Raw genomic sequence first — 22,659 nt, forward strand, 5'->3', positions numbered from 1 at the left:
TTTTGGAGCATCTTCAGATACAGGGAGAACAGGGACACCCAGCAGGAACAGGTCATTTCACCCAAGTTGGCATGGGCTTGTTCCTATCATGACATGTTGCTTGACGAGCTATCCTGCTCTACATAGTGTCTTCCCATCATGCTCCTGCCAACATGCCCACCATGATGCATTGTATCTTCAAATGACGAGCCAAGATAAGCATTTTCCTCCTTTGGATGTTTTTGTCAGGCTTTTTTGTTGTAGCAACCAGAAAGTAACTAATACAGAGATAAGTGGATCCCCTGGGAATGGGAAAGGGATCAGAGGCCCTTCCCATGTCTGTGGTATAAGAACATGCCTGTGTTTCATGGGCCCAAGCCTTGGGCCTGTTGTGCTTTGGCTCCGGGTTCTCATTTCATAAGAGCAGCCTAGCTTTAGTAAGGCTAGGAGTTGGGCATTGCCTCTCACTCCGGTTTTCTTTCAGCTTCTCTGATAAAAAGCTCTGGCCAAAAGCAGCTTAGGGAAGTAGAGGGTTTATTTGGGTCACTCTTCCAGGCCACAGTCTGTTAGTGAGGCAAGTCATGGCAGGAACTCGAGCAGGAACTTGAAGCAGTAACCATAGAGAGACAGCCTTCAGGCTCACTCCCAGGTTCAAGTTCAGCTCACTGTTTTACCCAGCTCTGACCATCTGCTTTAGGATATGCTTCCTATCATCCATCAACTAACAGTCAGGACAATCCCCTATAGATCGGATCACAGGACAATCCCCTGTATAGTGGATCACAGGACAAACTGATTCTGGGAAATACCACAATTGAGACTTCCTTTGCAGGTGAATCTAGGCTGTGTCAAGTAGAAGCAAACTGGGACAGCTCCCCAGAACATCGACCTGAACCCTGTCTCCAGACCTGAGAGCTGACATCCAGAAACAGGGAACCCTCTCCCATCTCCCAGAAGTTGGCAGGGGAGAGTGGGACAGGAGGGAGACTCCAGGCCTAAGTCACGGCTTGTCCCTTGTAGATTCAAACCTTGGACCACTTAATTCACAGCTCATCCTGCTGCTTGGAAAGGTGGTGGGACCTGTAGGAAGTAGAATCTTACTATAGGAAGTCAGTCATTTGGTGTGGGCCTTGAGGCTGTATTACTCAGTTCTACCTCCTTTTTCTATGCACAGTTTCAGTGCAACCAGCCACCTTCCTGTTCCCACTGCCATGCCTTCCCTGCAATGATGGCCCATCTCTCTGGGGCTGTGCACCAACATAAGTCCTTTCCCACTTAAGTTGCTTTGGTCAATGTCAACAGAAAACTGATTAAGACAGGGCTAGCCCGAGAGCCCTGACTCACGTCCATTGATAACACCCTGGGTACTTTCGGTCATATGATTCAGCCTGTAGCTTGGGATTTCATGCAAAAATATTTTAATTACTAATATGTATTTGGATGAAAATTATCTCATACTATATAAATGCCAGGGTGAGGTTACAATTAAATGAGTTAAATCGTAAAGACAGGGGGCAACAGAACGGTTCTCACAAAGACATCACAGAGCAAGCAATTTGGCAATAGTGTAAATTAAAACTAGGAGAAACTTCAAGTGGGGCTAGGTAAGAGAAACAACAATAACAACAAAAGCAAATAAGAAAGTAAGACATAGGCACTGAAAAGATAGCTCTGCGGATAAAGCTGCCAAGGCCTGAGTCTGTTGACCAGAATTTGATCCCTGGAACCCACATGGTGGAAGCAAAGGACTGATTCTTGCAAGTATGCTCACAATATACATGTATACATATATAGATAAACATAAAAATACAAAAGGAAGGAAGAAAGAGAGAGGAAAGAAAGAAGAAAGAAGGATGGGTAGGGGGAAAGGGAAAGGAAAGAGATAAATGGGGAAGAAAAACCAAAGCAGGTTCAAACATCAGGCTGGGCACAACATAAAAAGAGTGAGTTATTTGATTATTAATGTCTGAATTATGATAGATTTAATAAGGACTTCACAGAATCATTCAACTGGAATGCAAGGATGTCAAATCCATGACATGCATTCTATTACTGTGATTTGCACCCAGGGCAGACATCATTAATGGATTACAGAACTCTTCACTAGAAAACTGAATTTAGCTTCACAGAGTGAGGTCCAAGAAGAGTCAGATCTAAGATGTGTATGAGGCTGGAAGAGGGTACATGCCTCTGCTTCATCCTGGTTCCTCAGTAATTTGGTAGCACAGAGGAAGCTAACTGCCTTGTGAAACTAAGAATTCTAGCCATTTTCTTTCCTAGCCAGAGCTGAATGACCAGTTCAGTCCAGTTCAGTACAGATTAATAGCTTCATATCTCAAGCTTCCTTGAAGGAACACACTTTTATAATGATGGGTACATCCACTGTTTCAGAGTTTTGTTAGGATTCTGAGTATTACTCTCTCTCTCTTTCTCTCCCTCTCCCTCTCCCTCTCCCTCTCCCTCTCCCTCTCCCTCTCCCTCTCCCTCTCCCTCTCCCTCTCCCTCTCCCTCTCCCTCTCCCTCTCCCTCTCCCTCTCCCTCTCCCTCTCCCTCTCCCTCTCCCTCTCCCTCTCCCTCTCCCTCTCCCTCCCTTGCTCCTTCCTTTCCTCCTTCTCCTCTCTCTATCTATCTATCTATCTATCTATCTATCTATCTATCTATCTATCTATCTATCTAAACATGTATGGGTACCTGTGTGCAGAGACTAGAAGGCAATCTCTGGTATCATTTCTCCAGCACTACCTAGGTTATTTTTTTGAGACAGGGTCTTTCACTGAAATGAAATTCACCAAGTAGGCTAGGCCCCTTAGCCAGAAAGCCCCAGGGATCCTCTTGTTATACCTCTTCAGCACCGGGATTTCAACTGTAAGCTGCTACACTGATCTATTTTACATGGGACCTGAGAGTTGAACCCAGGTGCTTGTGTCTGTGTGATGAGCACTTTGCCAACTGAGCCATCTTCTCTGTCTCTCTTAGTTAATCCTTCAGTCATTTCGTGCTACCTGTTTCAAAAGGCAAGATATTGTGTCAGAGAAGTTCTGAGGTTTGTCTGGTGCCACATAGAAGCTTGGGGCCAGATAAAGCTGGGACCTGAATCTCCTGCCTCTGAACATGGTGTGCACCCACAATCTTAGACTGCCCATGTTACCAGACATAAAGTCTAAGACAGATAGCTTGTTTCTTCATTGCTTGTTGCTTTCAATGGAGGACTACCTTTTTGGACATCTGTAGAATATCTCATGACACATGTTAAGTTGGGGTAATAAGGAGTTTGGTTTCTGAAGAGGCTCATTTTGATGATGATGGGGTTATAAGTCCCACTCGGACCCTCAAACGCAGTCCCACAGAGAAGCATGATGCAATTGCCAATGCATGGTAGTGATGGATTACTGAACTGTCAGTCCCTGCCCACAGATGGGTACCTAATGACATGCAGATGAGGTTACAAAGCTCACCCACTGCGTTCCCCATGTTTTGAAGTAGTCATCACTTAAACTGTTCCAGATAGAAGCATCTTCCTGTTCACTCTCCATCTTCAAGAGGGTCAGTGGCAGAGACTCTCTAACATCTGTGGGTTAACCAACCACTTTAGCATTTAACAGCCCTTTGGTCAAGTGATTAATCATAACACCCAGCCTATGTTCTTCTTGTTGACTATTTCCTGTGTGCTGTGTGGGGCAGTGTGTGGACGGCTGTCCCACTTAGCTTCTGCTTGTTAACTTTATTTTACTGTTTTGTGTATGGGTGTTTTGGCTGTGTATACGTCTGTGCATCATGCATGTGCAGTGACTGCAGAGACCAGAAGAGGGCGTCAGATTCCCTAGAACTGGCTTTATAGACAGTTGTGAGCTGCCATGTGGGTGTTGGGGTTTGAACCTGGATCCTCTGGAAGAGCAGCCAGTGTATTTAACCCCTGAGCCACCTCTCCAGCCTCCATTTATTTATTTATTTATTTATTTATTTATTTATTTATTTATTTATTTAATATATCAGTAATTGGGCTAGTGATGTACCTGGATCTCTGACTGCTCTTAAAGGTCCTGTTTGAAAATCCTTCCTGATTCCTCTCTGTATTCTTATATCATTTTTTTCGGGGGGTTGTCTGTTCACCCTGAAAGAGGACTAAGTAGCCAAGACTGGACTTAAACTTGTGGATGTCCTCCTGCCTCAGTCTCTTGAGTACTACAATGATAGGCTTGTGCACCATGCTCAGCTTCCCGAATGTTTTTAAATTGGGATAGATCAGAGTAGCTCTGGTTACATGCGTCATTTTGCTCCCAGCTGTACACAGTGTCATTTCTGCTCCTGTGGAGTCGCCTGTCCTCACTAAGAGCAGTCACAGAAGAAAAAGCACTAACAATAAACGTTCAGTGACGATTTGTGTTCTATTTTCCTGTAGCCCCAATAACTCTCACTGCAAAAACAGATGTATTCACTCTCTGTCTCCCATGTCTGTGCTTTCTAATTAATTAACTAATGTATGTATGTATGTATGTATGTATGTATGTATGTATGTATGTATGTATGTGTGAGCTCCTGTGGGTGTCAGATTCCCTGGAGCTAGAGTTACAAGTACTTGGGAGTTGAATTGGGAGGTGGGAACCAAACTCAATCCTTTGCAGGAGCAGAAGGATCTCTTAACTGCTGAAACATCTCTGGGCTTTAATTACCAAAGTTTTTTAAGAATCCAGATAAACACATTTCCTTGTTGAATTTAATTTTGAAAATGGAAACCATGCCTTCACTGGATGTCTCAGTGACTTAAGGTGTCTCAAGAAAGACTCTGCATATTTTCTTCCTATCCATATAAATTTTTACATGGGTATATTCATTCACTGTCCCTATTGAAAAGCAGAAACAGAAACCGTGGTACAAAGCAGTGGTCTATGGCTATTCAAACCTAACTTTCTGGTCTCAAAAACGAAGAGTCTTTGATAGGGAAGGGACCACTGAGATGGCTCAGCAGAGAAAGGTGCTTGCCACCAAACCTAGTAACCCAAGTTTGATCCCAGGATCTATATGGTAGAAGAGAACTGACTCCCATAAATTGTACCCCGGCTTTCAGGGATGTACGTGGTGGTATCTGTTTCTGCCTCCCAAGTGCTGGGACTAAAGGTGTGCACCACCACCGCCCAGCTACACTTGACTTTTCAAATGGGTCCAAAGGATTACACTCAGGTCCTTACGATTGTGTGACAAATATTTACTGACTGAGCCACTTCCCCAGCACCTGCTGTCTTTCCTGGATTTAGTGCCTGCCAAGCCAGACATAGTGTTTCAGACTTAGAAGAATTAATGATGTTCTTATGCTGATTGGCCTTTAACTGTCATGAGTTTCCAGTAGCCAAAGTAGCTATGTATGCTCTGTGCAGGAGGTGTTTAGCAAGGGCACGGGTCAGATTCTGTGACTTGATTTGCCCCAGTGAGAAGGTAACTGGAAAGAGCTGTGGCCAACCTCATGTTCTTACAAGACTCTGCTGACATGGCTCCATCCATATTAGGGCTCTAAGTCAAGGTGAGAGCGAGCCCGTCTGCATTTTTATTGCAAATTAGAAAATGATACTTGAGGAAATCAAATGTCAGGCTTCTGGATTCAGCCTCCGGCTCCTTGGAAGCAGAAACGGGAGGAAAAGCGCTCAAACTTTCCAAGAGGAAAATGAGGCTGTACGCAGAGCTGGCACTGTTCCCCAGCCACCCATCTTCAAAAGGGTCGGAGATGGCAGGCGCTGGCTGCTGCCACACAGCTAGGACATTGCTTCCAAGCAGTAAGCACCTTTTTGAAAGCCCCGATTTAAGTTGCCTTTTCCTGCCAGGCTCAGGAAGAGGTTATGAGAGGCCCCAAAGATAAGGCGCCGGCTCTATCTCCAGTGAACTGGGAACCAACAGGGGAATTGGCGTGAAAACTAAATAAGACGCTGGGGAATTGGCGCTTACTGGGTAGAAGGTGTGCCACACATACACAAAGCCCAGGGTTCCATTCGGTCACTACTAGCGTGGGAGAAACCAGGTGTGGTGCTGCAAGCCTGTAATCTCAGCACCGGGAGGTGGAGGTAAGAAGATCAAAGGTTCAAGGTCATCCTTGGTCTTCTATACTGTGTTCAAGGCTCATTTGGGTAAACGTGCTGGAAGCCAAGTCTGACTAACTGAGTTCTGTTCCTTGACCACCAAATACATACTCACCCTTCCTCCACAATAACTAAATAAAAATGTGATTAAAAAGTTAAAAAGTTTGTATGTTGCTTGGGCTGGAGAGATGGCTCAGTGGTTAAGAGCACGTGTCACTTTTGCAGAGGACCTGAGTGTGATTCCCATCATCCACATGGTGGCTCACAACCATTTGTAACCCGAGATCTGACAGGAATGTGTGTGGTGCATATTCATCTCTGCCTGTAAATATTTCATACACATATCTTTTTTTGTTGATTCTTTGAGACAAGGTTTCTTTGTCTAACCTTGGCTGTCCTGGAACTCACTCTTTAGACCGGCTGGCTTCGAACTCCTAGAGATCCACCTGTCTCTGCCTCTGGAATTCTGGGAGTAAAGGCGTGCAGTATCACCGCCACCAGCCACATATCATTTAAAAGTTTGTATACTGCAAACACAGAAAATAAATCTTGATACAAACTGGATTTTCATTAATAATGAGTATCAGAGTTGGCTTATTACCTGTTACAAATGTTCCATACTGATCAAAACCAGAGGAAATCAGGGTCTCTCTGAAGGGGTGCCTGCTGACCCATTGTATCTTTCATTCAGTATTTTTCTATAAACATGAAGTTGCTAAGGAAATTTCCTTTATTAAATTAAAATGCCTGCTAACAGGACAAGAAGACTGGACAACCCAAAGGGGTGGTGGAAGCCTCCACGGGAAAACCATCTTCTGTGTAGCGCACTTAAGTCTGTCACGGGTCAAACTGTTTCTAAAGCTCAGTAAATCTCTTCTTGTGCCAGGCAGTGGTGGCGCACGCCTTTAATCCCAGCACTTGGGAGGCAGAGGCAGGCGGATTTCTGAGTTTGAGGCCAGCCTGGTCTACAGAGTGAGTTCCAGGATGGCCAGGGCTACACAGAGAAACTCTGTCTCGAAAAAAAGAAAAAAAAAATCTCTTCTTGTGGTACCCAGGTATCTCCTGCAGATTCCATTATGTAGTACCCTGGGGCTCAGAGGCAAAGTCCTGTGGTGTTAGGGTATTCGGGTGTGGCTCCCCCATTCCTGTCAGCTTCTCACATTGAAAACTTACCAGCCATGGAAACAGCAGTCTTCACTTTTTCCTCTTGTCCTCCTCCCCTATGTCCACTCCAAAGCCAAGGAGAGAATTGGACATTCACAGAAAAATGAATGCAATAGGTAGATACATTTAGTATATGGATGTTTGTTAGAAGCAAAACAGAACAAATAAACAATAAATAAAAAATCCACCACAAAACATAGAAACCCCTCATCTCTGACAGTGTTCCGACAAGAGCAGATGGTGTTTAACAGGCTTGTAGGACATTCCCATAAAGTTATAAACATACCTTCCAGAGATTGCATTAGATAAACAGATACAAGCCATGCAGTTTTCCACACAAGAGACAACTTGTCGTCTGGAAGCCAAATAAAGATTCCGAAATGGAGGTGCACCTGGAAAAGCTTAGGAGATCCTATCGAGAAACTGAAATGGTGGCTGCACCTCACAGTCTCACCCTGTCTGTGAGAATGCCTGGCTCCAGTCCAGCATGTGGGACTGGTGGGCAGGGCAGTTGAGGGACAGTTCTTTCTACCCCTGCTGCTGTCCCTCAGCTCAAGGTCAAGGCCAGCAACAGTTTTGGATAACTCTGCTCAGCTCTGCAATCAACAACCATCCAGTTGACATCTGAGTGTTTCTAGGTGGTAGGTGGTGGCCAGGTGCCATGCACAGGAATCTGCACAGGACCACACAGGACGATGGGTGAAGCAGGTATACCTGCTGACACTTTAAGCAACTGGGGTATTTGGTAAGCATCTCGTGATTCTTAGTCATCTGGGTTCTGACTCTGTTCCTTTCTTGTTCTGTGTCCTGTGGCAAGTTGACCTCCTCTGTTCCTGAGTTTTATCATCTCCAAGGAGACAACAGTACTAGCTTCAGTGGTGTATATGTAAAGTACCCCAAATGGGTTCCTTTTCTCAATGCTGTGACAAAATACATGGCTGTATTAGTTACTTTTCTATTATTGTGATAAAACACTGTGATCAAGGCAGTTTATAGAAGAAAGGGCTTATTTCAGATTATAGTCTGGTTGGAGGAATAATTGTCTATGTTGGAAGCATGGCAGCTGAAGCAGGAAACTGTGTAGCTTAAATTATTAAAATGTAATGTAGGCATGAAGCAGACAGAGCGACTGAAGATGGTGTAAGCCTTTAAACTCTCAAATCATGCCCCCAGAATATACATCCTCTGGCAAGTCTACACCTTCTAAGACTCCCCAGCAGCATCACCAAGTGTTCAGATACTTATACCTATGGGGGACATTCTCATTCAAACCATCACACTGACCAAAGCAACTTAAGGAAGCAAGGGTTTATTTTGGCTCACAGTTTGAAGGTGCAGTCCATTATGCAAAGAAGGCATGGCGGGTGGGTGGAGTTTGGAGCATATGGGCACATTGCATCTGCATTTAGGTTGCAGAGAGAGAATGATGACACTGTTTGCCTTCTGTTCAGGAACCACCAGCCCAAGGGATAGTGCTGCACATTTAGGGTGGGTCTTCCCCCCTCAGTTAATCTAATCTAGAAATTTCCTCACAGATATGCCCATAGACTTGGTTACTTGGTGATTCAAAATCCTATCAAGTTGCCAAACAAGATTAACCATCCCATCAGACGTTGGTTTGTTCTGAGTTCTGAGACATTCAGACTCAAATGCCTGGAGAGGTCAATTTGGGGCAATATAGAGAGATAGGACCTGTGGCCAATCAAAAGGAGCATATCTGTCTAAAGGGGTAGGTTATAGATGGGTTGTGGCATCTGCAGTACCAGCACTGGGCAAGCTGAGGCAGGAAACTGATTAGTTTGATACAAACTATATGGAGAGACTATGTCTCAAAAAAGTGCAGAGATGATTTCTGCTAATTCCCTTGTTTTCCTGGACAACTGTGGACAACTGTGTCCAGATTAATGAATATTTTAGGCGAAGTCCACTATCTGGAATTTATGTGAAACTGTTCAGGTTTTAAAAATTGCCAGGTCAAATTGAATGGTTTTGCACTCCTGTCTTGCTAGAGAGGTCCTGCTCATGGTATCGGGCCAAGGCAGCTAATGCAGAACTAGGTTAGAGACCTGACTTCTGAACATGAGACTCCAGCTCCATATCTGGAGAGGCTGTGTTTCTGTTACTGCCATATTTACAACCTAGGAGTTTGAGGTCTTGGGTGCTTATACATCTGGGAAGAGGTGACTTGAAGGACTTGGAAAATGATTTAGCCTTTAAAAATGCTTGCTGTCCAAGCATGAGAGTCGGAGTTTAGATTCTCAGCACCGTGTAGAAAGCAGGACATGCTTGTGTGTGTCATTCAGCACCGGTGGAAGGAGGAGACAGGAAGATCGTGAAGTTCATTGGCCAGTAGTCTATCAGTGAATACCAGGCTCAGTGAGAGACCCTATCAGTAGTCTATCAGTGAATACCAGGCTCAGTGAGAGACCATGTCTCAAAAAAAAATACAGTGGAGAGCAACAGAAGGCGGCACCGACTATTAATCCCCCACAACATTCAGGTGTTTTATCTCAAAGATCAAAATAACGTGTCCGTTGGACTGGAGACCTGCTTTTAATATGAGAATGTGCCTCCACCTCTGCCATCATTCCTCTGAGCATCTAATCCTGCCTATCTCCACCACCACAGGGCACATCATCAAGTCTAATATGTAGGAAGCTGGGTCAGAGCAGTCAGTGCATGCATAAATTTCAACTCCATCACTACCTTGCTGGTTGACTTGCCATTGCCTTCTTGCTATTGCCTCCTGTCTCAGTTTCTCTCAGCCTGGACAATTGCATAGGATAATTGAGAATTTAGTAAGATAGTATGGAGAAACATCATGTATCTGATCAGACTGAGTGTTCATCTATCAACCATGCTTGTGTTTTTATTATTATTCTCCCTTTGGGTGACAGAATTACACAGAGCCAATCACGAAAGAGCTGTTTGTGGAATGACTAAATGGACTGGCTCTCAAGGAGGAGACAGCTGCTCCCGACATTTCTTCTTTGTTTCCATTATATTGCATCTTTGCAATCATTTACACACACACACACACACACACTCATAGGCACACACACATGCACACAGTTGGCAAGATGGCTCACAGGGCAGAGGTAGCTGCCATCAATCCCTGGGAACCTCACAGTGGAAGGATAGAACTGGTTTCCACAAACTGTCCTTTGACTTCCACATGTCTGGTGCTCACAAGCAGCCCTTGACTTCCTCCCTGTCCCCTTGCAATTTTTCTTCTTCTGTTCTTTACCCTTCCTTTCTTCCTTCTTTCTCTCTCTCTCTCCTTTGCTTTTCCCTTTTGTTCTTTTCACCCTCCTTCTCCCTGACCTTCAGCTCACTAGAGGTTACTTAGCTCAACCCATTTTTATTGACCATCTACTTGCTGAAGCCAAGGTCTTCAGACACAATGATAGGCAACAGGTCTAAAAAGATGAACAAAACCCACAGACCCCTCCTTTCCTGGTGCTTGCAGTCTATTGAGAGAAGCCTTAATAGCCAGTTGATTTCACCAATTCAGCAATGGATACCCTAGGGAGTAATGGAGTGGTGTCTGTGGGAGGCAGAAGGCAGAGATAGGGCATGGATAGGGCTTGCCAATGCAGGCTTCCAAAGGGCATGCATTGGAGCTGAGAAAAGAGACCTAGCACAGCCCACCAGCTGAGAGTGTAGGTTGGGTGTGGAGAAGGGTGTAGGCCCCAAGAATGGAGATAGGATATGTGAAGGCTCTGAGCTAACCTCAGAGGGTAGGGTTTCCATCCGAGGCATGCAGAGACCTAGAGAGCTCTAGTAATGTTTAGTCTTGCTCCCCCATCACCAGTACTGAGGATTGAACCAAGTGTCAAGTGGGTATCAAACATGGGATTTATGAGTTACAACTCTAATGTGCCTTCTACTCTTCATTTTTGGAGAGAGTCTTGCTAGTTACCCAGGCTAGATTTGAACTCTCTCTGTTGTCTAGGCAATAAGTCATTCTAGCCAGAGGTCAACCTCAAGTGTCTCTACCTTGTTTCTTTAAAATTATTTTTCCATCATTACCATCACCACCACCACCACCACCACCACCACCACCACCACCACCACCACCACCACCACCACCACCACCATCACCACCACCACCACCATCATCATCACCAACACCACCACCACCATCACCACCATCACCACCATCACCACCACCACCACCACCACCACCACCACCACCACCACCACCACCATCGTTGTTATTGTGTGTATCTCTGTTCATGATACATGCGTAGGCGTGTGAAGGTCAGAGGGGATTTTTGTAAAGTTGATTCTCTCTGTCCACCTTCTTATCCATCTTGGGTTTTAGGGATTGAACTTGGCTTGGGCAGGTTTGTGAAGCAAGTGCTTTCAGCCATGGAGCTTCTTGAACCTGTCATTTTCCTGCCTCACTCTCCTGAACAGTTATGATGGCAAGCTTAGGCCACCAGGCCTAACCTGATCTTGATGCTTGTGTGTGGGGGTGTGCATGTATGGAGGTCTCAGGATAAACTCGTGTCGTTCCCGAGATACCAACTACCTTTTATTAAGACAAGGTCTCTCACTGGCATGGAACTTGCCAAGTCAGCTTGAAGTCACAAAACCCCAAGTCACAAAACTCCACCACCATCATGCTGTGAGTACAGGCATGTACCACACCTTTTATTTTGAGATCAAATGCAGGTCCTTGCAAGGTAAGCATGTCATTGTCTGGGCTATCTCCCTCACCCTTCATCTTGATGCTGACTACAGTGGAAGGCACTGCAGAGTCTTAGTAGATGTGTGTGTTAGAGAGATGTCATTGGCTGTGCAATGAAGAGGATCCTCCCCATGGGTCAGGGTCAAAGCAAGTCCAGGAGAACCATGCCCAAAGGGTCGAGATTTAGGAGGCAAAAGTGTCAGAATATAGGCAGTTGATAAGCCAAGGTAAATCTTTATAGACTGTCATCTCTCAGTGAGAACTCTTCAGGCTCAGGGAGGCAGCAGCTTTCTGCACCAAGAGAGTGATACTGGAATTAAATATCAATCAGAGAGATTTTGTAGAGCTGGCTGTCTCTACCCACCTTCTCATGGGTTTCAGGGCTGGAGCTAGGGTTGGCAGGTTTGTGAAGCAAGTACTCTCAGCCACGGAGCCATCTTTCTGGCCCACCATCTTGTTCTGAGGCAAGGTCTCTCATTTTTGCTTGGAACTCACTAGGCTTGCCAGTGAGCCACAGGAATCCTGTTATCACCTCCTCAGCTTTGACATTCCAAATGTGCATAGTTGACTGGCTTTTTGATCCTCATGCTTGCATGACAAACATGCTACCCACTGAGCCTCTCCTCAGCCTGGCTCTGGTATTTTCCAACAGTGTCGTGGTTAGAACTATTACGCTATTCTGTGGCATACGCACTGAAAGTTTCACTCTGTAGCCAGGTGCCCAGAGGGTGAACCCTCTGACTTAAGTCCTGACTGCATGGCATTCTGGAAACCCAAAATATGTCTCTGTAGGCAGCCATTTTGGATCAGCAACAGCTTGTTTCCTGCCTTGCCAACTGTGTGATGGTCTGTTCTCCCTGAGTCTTCTCAGGGAAACGCTCTGGGGAAACTGACTGGGAGTTTGCCCTGCTCTGCCCTGTTATCTGCCATGAGCCTTCATACTTGCCTACTGACCAGAAAGTGCCAATGTCTGCAAAGCCAAGCTCTCGGTGGTTCAGGTAAAGCACAAAGCAGGGGGCACTGCTCCTCTTTTTTTTTTCTTGTCTTTAGAGTAGTGATTCTCAACCTGAGGGTCACGACCCCTTGGGGATCAGACGACCCCTTGATAGAGGTTGCCTATGACCGCCCTGCATATCAGATGCTAACATTACGATTCATAACAGCAGCAAAGTTACAGCTATGAAGTAACAAACAACGTAATTTTATGGCTGGTCACCTCGTGAGGAACTGTATTAAAGGGTTGTAGCCTTAGGTAAGTTAAGAACTACTGCTTTAGAGAAAAAGAGAGAGAGAGAGAGAGAGAGAGAGAAAGACAGACAGACAGACACAAAGCAAGACAGAGACAGCCACAGAGAGAGAGAGAGACAGAGTGAGAGAGAATCTGTAAAACATCAGAATGCACGTGGAGGTGAGCGAACAACTTTGGGTGTTGGTCTTTAGGAGTTGTCCATCTTGTTTTTCTAACACTCCGCTCCACTAGCTTGGAACCCACCCAGTAGATTAGGCTGGCTGTCTCTGTCCCACATGTCTCTGGCTTCCTACCAGAAGGTCATCCTTGGCTACATAAAGAGTATGAGGCTGGCTAGCCTGGGTTACATGAGACCCTGACTCACAACACATCAAAACAAGCAAAAAAAAATGCATGTAAAAGTTGCCTAAATATGTACAAATATATTTATGCAACGATTTCTACATTCATATAAATGACACCTTCAGGAGACTCATCTTGATCCAGATCTGCTGTTTTTATGGGGAATAATTTTTAATAACAATTCCACAACTCTTAGTAAACCTTCCAGTTCAAGTGCTTCTTCTACATTTTTACATGAAAGGAATGTTAATTAGGGGTTCATCTTTGAGAGGAGAATTTGGCTGAATACTTATTTATTATGGAGAAAGGTCAAAGATGATTGCCTCTGTTTCTCTCCCTCCCCCTTCCTCCCCTCCCTCTGTCCCCCATCCTTCCCTTCTCCTCCCTCCCTCCCCTTCCTTCCCTCCCCTATCCTTCCCTCCTTCTCCCTCCCCTGTCCCCCATCCATCCTCCCTTCCTCCCTTCCTTCCTTCCTTCCTTCTTTCCTTCCTTCCTTCCTTCTTTCTTTCCTTCCTTCCTTGTTTTTTAAAACAACGTGTCCTATTGCCCAGGCTGACCTGGAAGTCACCGTGTTGCCCTGGATGACCTTGAACTTTTCCTTCTCCCCACTATTCCACTTCCAAGTGCTGGGTTGCAGACTTGTACCACTATTGTCTGGCTTTGTGCAGTGCTGGAGACTGAACCTAGGGCTTTGTGCATGCTAAGCAAGAAGTCTAGTGTTTGAGCCGTATTCCTAGTCCATGGCTTGTTTCTTGGACTTGAAAACACATAATGAGGTCCTCTGAGCATCAGGGACCTCATCTCTTGAGACATCTGCTTCCTGATGTGAAGTCTCCTTTCTCCCAGGTATAGCCATGAAAGTCTCAGCCTCCGCTGCACTTGTATCATTTCCTATGTAAACAACCAAGATGAACTCTAGCCAAGGTTACCTCCCGGTTCTGCCTTCATACAGCAAGACAAATGCATGAACTGGCCTGGAGCTGGGCTTTGTCATTTGCAGATTTCTTTCTCACATTGCCTGTGGCATCACCCTTGTCTCTATGAGCACACGGGTAGAGCCAAGGACTTTCTGTCAGGGTACCTGACCAGCCTTGCTCCCTGATTAATCCACCATCCATTATGTCTGTTCAGGGAAGCGCTTTATTTTGTATGCTTCAGACTTACATTCCAGAAAGCAAAAGGATTCCCAGTGCTTGAAGACAGTGGACGTGATCCTATATGCTTCTCCAAGTAAACTGCTTTGCTTAGTCTGGGAGATGTATGTCATCAAATGGGTAACACAAATGTAGGTGTCTGTACTTGTGTGTAGGTATGTGCATGTGTGCCTGTGTGTTCATGTTCAGATGTTTGTGTGTGTGTGTTTGTCAGGGGACAATCTTGGACATCACTTTTCAATTGTTATCCACTTGTTTTTGTCTTTTTTTCTTGAGACAGGGTCTCTCACTGGTCTGGAACTGGCCCAGTAGGCTAGGCTAGCCAGCCACTGTGTTCCAGGGATCTGCTTGTTTCTGCCTCTGTAATGCTGGGCTAACAAGCACACACTGCTACACCTGGTTTTGTTTGTTTGTTTGTTTGTTTGTTTGTTTTCTGTTTTTGACTGAGCTGTCTCAGCAGCCCAGGATTTTTAAAGTTTTAACTACATTTATTTATTTAATTAGTGCTTTTGTGTTCCCCTGGACCACAATATACATGTGAAGGCCAGAGGACGACCAGAAGGACCCAATTCTCTCCTTGTACCCATTGTGTCTAGGGATTAAATGCATGTGGTTGGATTTGGAGGCAGGTGTTTTCACCAACTTTATCCAGCATGCAGGCCTTGAAAAAAAGAAATTATTGTGTGTGTGTGTGTGTGTGTGTGTGTGTGTGTGTGTGTGTGTGTGTGAGTGTGTGTGTGTGTGTGTGTGTGTGTGTACATATGTATTGGGGGCAGAGAGCTTGTATATGCTGGACACACGTGTGGCTGTTAGACATCTTGCAGGTCCCTGAAATCCAACTTGCTGTTGTGCTTGGAGGTAGCCATCTTTATTCATTGAGCTGTCTCTCCTCCTCTCACAGCTTGCTTGCTTTCTTCCTTCCTTCCTTCCTTCCTTCCTTCCTTCCTTCCTTCCTTTCTTTCTTTCTTTTTTTGGTTTTTTGGTTTTTCGAGACAGGGTTTCTCTGTGTAGCCCTGGCTGTCCTGGAACTCACTCTGTAGACCAGGCTGGCCTCGAACTCAGAAATCCGCCTGCCTCTGCCTCCCAAGTGCTGGGATTAAAGGCGTGTGCCACCACTGCCCGGCTCACACTGTTTTTTATAACTATAAATATTCGGACTATAGGAGTGAATGTCAAAAAACTACAATTTGGTGGGAGCTTCCATATGGATATCAGGAACTGTTTACCGAAGGGCAAACAGATCTGCTAAGGTCATTTCATTATAACTGGGGACTCAGTTAACATCAGGGAAAGGGAGTCAGTTTCCACCATGTGAACCAGTGCATGGTACAGGAGTGAGCAAAGTTGTCTGAGCTGGGGCCTCATAGGCAAGCTTCTGAAGTTTGGCACCTTCTGTTTTTGCTGCTTTATGAAGCAGGCCAGTTGAAGCCAACCAAAGGACAACTTTATGAAATATTTCTCTGAGGGGCCCACAAGTGTCCCACAATGGCCTTATAAGGATGAACTCTGAATAGGATGTCCTGGGGTGAGAATCAATCCATAGTGGATGACGTTCTCCTCCTAGGTCTTAACCTTTCATAGCGAGACGGGCAACCAGGACAGTAGGAAATCGAAACAAGCTATGTTTAGCCGAATTTTACATACCATAATCTCTTTACCATGGTCAAGCAAGGCAGGAATGCCCAGACTGATCGTTCTGGCTCAAATCCATTCCAGAGTGGAGTGATTTACGACTTAACACCATTCTTGATTTTTTTCCCTGAGAATGAAGTTACATGACCCAAGAATAACATTAGTCTGCACCAGGCTGGGTGAGAATGGCCTTCTAAAGGGTGGTCTCGGGCTCAGCTTTTCACCCACAGTCTCAGACTCCCTCCAAAGTCCCAGCAAGCATCCGGGAGCACTACTGTTGTGTGAGGCTGACAGTCTGGTGAGTTATGAGATCAGAGAGAGTCTGGCCCAGGAACCTCCGCTGTCTCTTCACCCATGAATCTTGCTTCACCCAAGCACAGGAGACCCAGTGAGTCCTACCTTCCTTCCTGCTCCAGTCTTGACCTACAGACCCCTCTGCCCTGTGCTTGATCTAAAAAGACAATAAAGTGTTGGGAGGTTGGGATAGGTCAGGTCAGCTCAGGCAGAGGAACAAAACCAAGGCAAAGCTGGGAGATTTTGATGATTAAAATAAATGAATGTAGGGCTCTGGAGATGGTTCAGTTAAAACAGTGCTTGCTCTCTGTGCTAGCATGAGGACGTGAGTTCAGATTCCCCAGCACGCACACAAAGAGATACAGGCATGATGTACCTATGAAGACCAGAGCTGGGGAGGCAGAGACAGGAGTATGCTGGTCCTTGTTAGTCAGATTGTTTATCCCGAAGCTCCAGCTTCGGTGAGGAAACCCTGCCTCCACACCAACCCTGCCCAACAGGTGGAGGAGAAAGATAAAAGAAGACACCAGCATAAGCCTCTGGTCTCCATAGACGCACGCACACACACTAAATGGATGTAAAACGAGTCCCTTAAAATAGCCCAAGTTCCTCTGAACCCACCCAGCAAGACTTGTAAACAGGTGATTGAGATGCCGAAGCTGCTTCAAGACAGATGCCTTTTTAAACAGTGTTCAGGACTCCTTTTGGGGCTCCTAGTTCACCGTTCCTCAAGCAGGAGGCACTTCATCTTCAGACATCTGCAACTGTCAGAGAGATGGTATGGCGGCACAGATGTGGGGCCTCGTGCACTGAAGCTCACAGGCAGATCCTGGTCACCATCTCAGAGGAAACAGTTGTCGGTTGAGCAGCTCAGGGGGAGCCATGCTCCTGTGGACTCACCATGCACAGCCTCCACCCCTGCTCTACTGAGCATCTCTGTTTGCCAAATGACTAAAAACTGTAATTTCAGTTCTGTGGTTTTCTTGCTATGCAGTGCAGGCTGACCTTGAACTCACAGAGCTCTGAGTGCCTTTGTCTTCCGAGTGCCAAGATTAAAGGTGTGTGCCTTTACCCCCACACCTGGCTTATTTTTCTCAGCTTTTATAAGTGGCTAAGAGCTGGGGAAATGGCTCAGTCAATAAAGTGCTTGCTGCGCCAGTGTGAGGACCTGAATTCGTTCCCCAGGACCTACATGAAAAACACACAAGCAAGCAAATGAACATCAAGGAGTGGGGGTCACAGGCTCGTGGTCCCAGCATTTGAAGAGGCAGAGATAGGTGGATTCCCTGGGGAATGGCAGCCAGTATAGCCAAAATGAGAAGTTCCAAAACAGAGAGAGATCATATCTTAGAAAGCAAGATGGTTAGGTCCAGAGGAAGGACATCTGCAGTTGACCTCTGGCCTTCAAGTTTACATGTACCTGCATACACATGCACATACAACATGCACACACACACACACACACACACACACACACACACACACACACACTCACACACACACACACACACACGCACATACAACATGCACATATTACACACGCATGCACTCACACACACATGCTCTCTCTCTCTCTCTCTCTCACACACACACACACACACACATACACACACACATACACGCACAAATGAACACACATGTACACAGTGTGATTTACAGGGCCCGCTCCTGTTTCCTTCAGGGGTAAAATTTCTTGTATCTCATCAAAATATAGCCCTGGCACGGACATGCATGGTTAAACTTCTAATGTTGCCCAAAATATCTTGGCACTTACTTGCTCAGATCCTTCCATTAATTTGATGGGACGGATGTTGGGACAGATGACAGAGGGACACGGCAGCTCTCTACCAATATGAAAGGGACTGGTTTTTGTTTTCCCATGGTAGGCAAAGCCTCATGCTTAAGTCACACCCAAGTGGGTTGCTCTACACAGCTGGAGCCCTGAGGAATCAGCCTGCAATTAAGAAGCAGAGTGCTGATGTGTAGCTCAGTGACAGAGCAACTGCTTAGCATGTACTGGGAGGCTTAGCATGCACTGGGAGGCTTAGCATGCACTGGGAGGCTTAGCATGCACTGGGAGGCTTAGCATGCACTGGGAGGCTTAGCATGCACTGGGAGGACCAGTGCATCAGATCTCCAATCCCCAAACCAAACCAACCACCAAACCCACACGGTCTAATGGTATCTTCATATATCATTTCAGAGACATTGGATTTAAAATGTCTTCATTTTAGCTCAGCAGCTAAGAGGACCCAAGCTCCGTTCCCAGCACCAATACTGGACTGCCTGTAACACCAGCTCCAGATGCTCGGGAGCTTTTTTTGGTCTCCAAAGGCATCTACACTCATATGCACACCCACATATTATTTCAAAATAAAATATATTTTAAAAATTAAGAACTGTGGCTCAAGACATATCTGAACTTTAATGCAGGTCTATCTGGGAGTTTAGTGAAAGAAATAAAAGAAGAGAACTCACCAAGAGCGAAGTTAGGAAGTCACACCATCTTCTTGTCAATTGTGATCATAAAATCAGTACTGCTGAAGATAATCAGCGTTTCGAGGGTTATTAATCAGTTAAAAACATTTTTGCAATGGTCAGAGTCTTATCCACTTCAGGTAAGTGTATAACCACTGGCCTATTCTCTCAGTCTTGTTATTAGTGTGTGTGTGCTCATGTGTGTAGACATGTGGACATGTGTGTGTCTCCATAAAGGTCAGAAGGCAACTTTGGGTGTTGATTCTTCAGCAAGAGGCTACATTTTTTTTGTTTGTTTTTTGAGACAGAGTATCTCACTGGCCTAGAGTTCATCATGTAGACTAGGCTGGCTGAAGAGAAAGACCCCCCACCCCCACCCCCACCCCCACCCCAGGAATCTGCCTGCCTTCATCTCCTGTGCGCTGGGATTGCAAGCGTCTTACACCACGTCTAGCCTTTGTACACAAGTTCTGTGGGTAGAACTCAAGTCTTTATGTTTGCTTGGCGAGAACTTTACTGATTAAGCCAGCTCCCCAGCCCTTTAATGGGTTTTATTAAGGTCTTCCCTTGGCATTGGGAACCTTTGAGTTCTATGAATTGTTCTTGATCAACAGCTGCTTGTATCAAAAATCTTCCAGAGTTAGTGTAAAATCTCTGCCCTCACTGGTGGTTTAGTTCATCCATAATGACACTCTGGCCATTGAAAACATCATTTAAATTAATTTCCTGGCCAATAGAATGGGGATCCCTGGAATCTGAGCTATTTGTGTTGCCTGGACCATGTTAGGCCTGAGACAACTGGACCAGGCATGGCCTAGGGTACAAAGAGGTGGTGATTAATTTAGGGGTCAAGTGTTTAAACATCTGGCGCCTTTAGACTGCTCGCTTCAGTTCAGACACCTCTGCTTGGAAAGAAGGAGCTGGGAGCCCCCCTGCTGCCCTTATTTTCAGAGGAGTTGCCTGGTGCGATGTCCCTCAGCTTCCCTGAGACACCAGCCCAAGGGAGATTGTACACTGCAGTTTGTACCACCCTGTGGTGACTTTATGCTATGACACACGGTCCCTCCACTAGCCTTCCCATTATGTGAGTGCCATCCCTCCCTACTGCTCGCTCTAAGGGCCACGGTTTACCTTCCTTCCCACCTCCAGACATTTTGGAAGGGCTTGGTCAATCCCAAGGTAGGTTTCCATGTCTTTAAGGACCCCGAGAATCACCTGTGCTGGACTCTTACTGTCACTATGGTTTCCCGAGAACTGATTAGTAAGGAATTAATCAGCACCAGATCAACCAAGAATAAGGGAACTTCAGATTGGCTCATAGTCAGCGGCTTGCTGGCCACTTGCTCTGAGAGAGTGAGGACCTGTGTTCAGATCCCCAGTGTGTATGTGAAGAGCCGAGTGTGGCTGTGGAGGTGCCTGTAACCTTGCCTTTGTGTTGGATGGAGACATGAGGATTGCTGGGGCTGGCTGCCAGCTTAGCTCCTTGTTCTGTGAGATACTCTGGCTCAGGGGGCAGAGAGCAGGATTGTAGTTGTCCTTTCTGGCCCCTGCATTCATACACCTGCATACACAGAAACCACATATACACACTCCACACAGATATAGCACATACACACTAATAAATAAAATTAACAAACTCCTCAAAACCCAGAGCGAGCTCTAGCCTAAGCCAAGGGCAGCACCCCAAGTTCAACACCCACAAGAGCCTGGTGCTGAGAAAGGAAAGAGGCTGTCCACAGAAGTGTTTGCTTTTTCTCTCGATCCACAGATCTCCCAAATGTTCTTTTTTTCCACACTGTACCCCCACCCCCAGTTTTATACATAGCAGATGGTGTTCAAACAAGTCAAGGAGCAGAAGCTGCAAAAGGCTTAAAAGAAAAAAAAAAGACAGTGAAAACTCATATATTTCTTCAAACGATAAGATGAACTACAGATGTTTGAGGACTGGAGATGGTGCCGCCTGCGACTGCAGCCCCACTTAAAAGAAGAGACCCTTATGTTTAACGTTGGACAAGCCCAGTAGCTGTCACGGCATGATTTACGAAGGTTGTTTGTAAGATTTTATGTTACCGGGGACCTGGCATTGAAAACCCCATTCCTTCTGCCCATAGGCATTATCTCCTGGAGTCCATGGTGGACTCGTGGGGCTGAACTTGGCGCTCCATAGCCAGTCTGTGGTCCTCTGGCTTCCTGCCTTCTCACCAAATCTTCCCTTCTGTCCTGGATACTTGAACTGACCCCTCTGTGGGGAATCTTGGTCCTTGGAAGTGTCCCATTCCTACCTGACACCTGCAGTCAGATTACTCTCAAATTAAGCTTGACAAAGTTGCTAAAGGCGAAACAGTTGTGTGGCAGGGTCCAGCTGCATATAGAAAACAGCTGCCTTCAAGGCTCCCCCTTTTCTGTTAGGAAGAAAAGAATCTCCATAGAATGTTTAAAGTGTGAACATAAAGGTTATCTTAGAAAGACCGCAGAGCCCATAATCAGAGAGTGCCATGGCTCTAGTAAACGTTGCTTTTGGGGGGGGGGGGACTTTTTCCTCTGTCATAAATATTTATTACCAACTGACTTCCAAATGTAGATTTCCTTTCCTGCCTATGTCTCCCAAGGCTATTTCTTTCTTTTATATCTTTGTTTACTTAGTTATCTATTTATTTGTGTGTGTGTGCTCACTTGCATGAATGTGCCTCTCTCTCTCTCTCTCTCTCTCTATATATATATATATTATATATATTTAATATATATAATTAATATATATATATATTATATATATTAAAGATTCAGGGCAGCGGACTCAGGTCATTCAGCTTGGTGACAAGCAACTTTTGGGCCCCAAGGCTGATTTCTTTTTAAAGGGAACCATTTAATTAGAGTTTGCTTACAGTTTCAGAGGTCCCAAGGCTGATCTTAAGGATGCTGAAAGCACTATACCTTTTGGATAGTCATGCCTATCCCCAGAAACAACTAAGGTGGACAGCTGTGAACTCAGACATTTAGGCTTATTAAACCATGTGCACGGAGCCCTTCCCGCAGGTGGCCATGGAATTGGTATGAGTCCAGGCCGAGGCGGCGGGAGGAGCCCCCAGCCAGCTCTGGTCTTTGGAACTGAAATGTGTGTAGCCTTTGATGTTACCACAACTCAGGTGCCAGCCTCTCCCAGCAGCCTAAGAGGAGGAAGTCATTCCTTTCAAGCAAGGGAGCCAGTTCCCGGGGAGCTGGACGTTTCCAATAAGCAAATCCTTGGAAAGTTATTCTCTACAGGATGAGGGGTGGGGGGAGCTGCTAGAGTGCAGCGTGAAGAATGTAAGTTAGGTAGGAGGCAGCATGTAGAGGCCAATAAGGACAGCAGGAGGAGGCCAGGAAGACAGTAATAGTAATGAGCTTTCAAAGCCAAAGCAGCTGGGCAGGCTGAGATAGCTCGACGGATGAAAAGTGCTCAATGCACAGCTCCGAGGACTAGAATCCTATCTTAGAACCTAGAACTGGTGGTTGGCATCGGGTAACCCCAGCCTGATACTCATAGATATGCAGTGCAGAGACAGAAGAGAGACGTGCCTCGAAAACATGGCAGAATGAAAGATGCTACTTCTGAAGAGTCATCATTTA

Source organism: Arvicanthis niloticus, chromosome 10 (genome assembly GCF_011762505.2).
Source record: "Arvicanthis niloticus isolate mArvNil1 chromosome 10, mArvNil1.pat.X, whole genome shotgun sequence".
NCBI classification, from domain to species: domain Eukaryota; kingdom Metazoa; phylum Chordata; class Mammalia; order Rodentia; family Muridae; genus Arvicanthis; species Arvicanthis niloticus.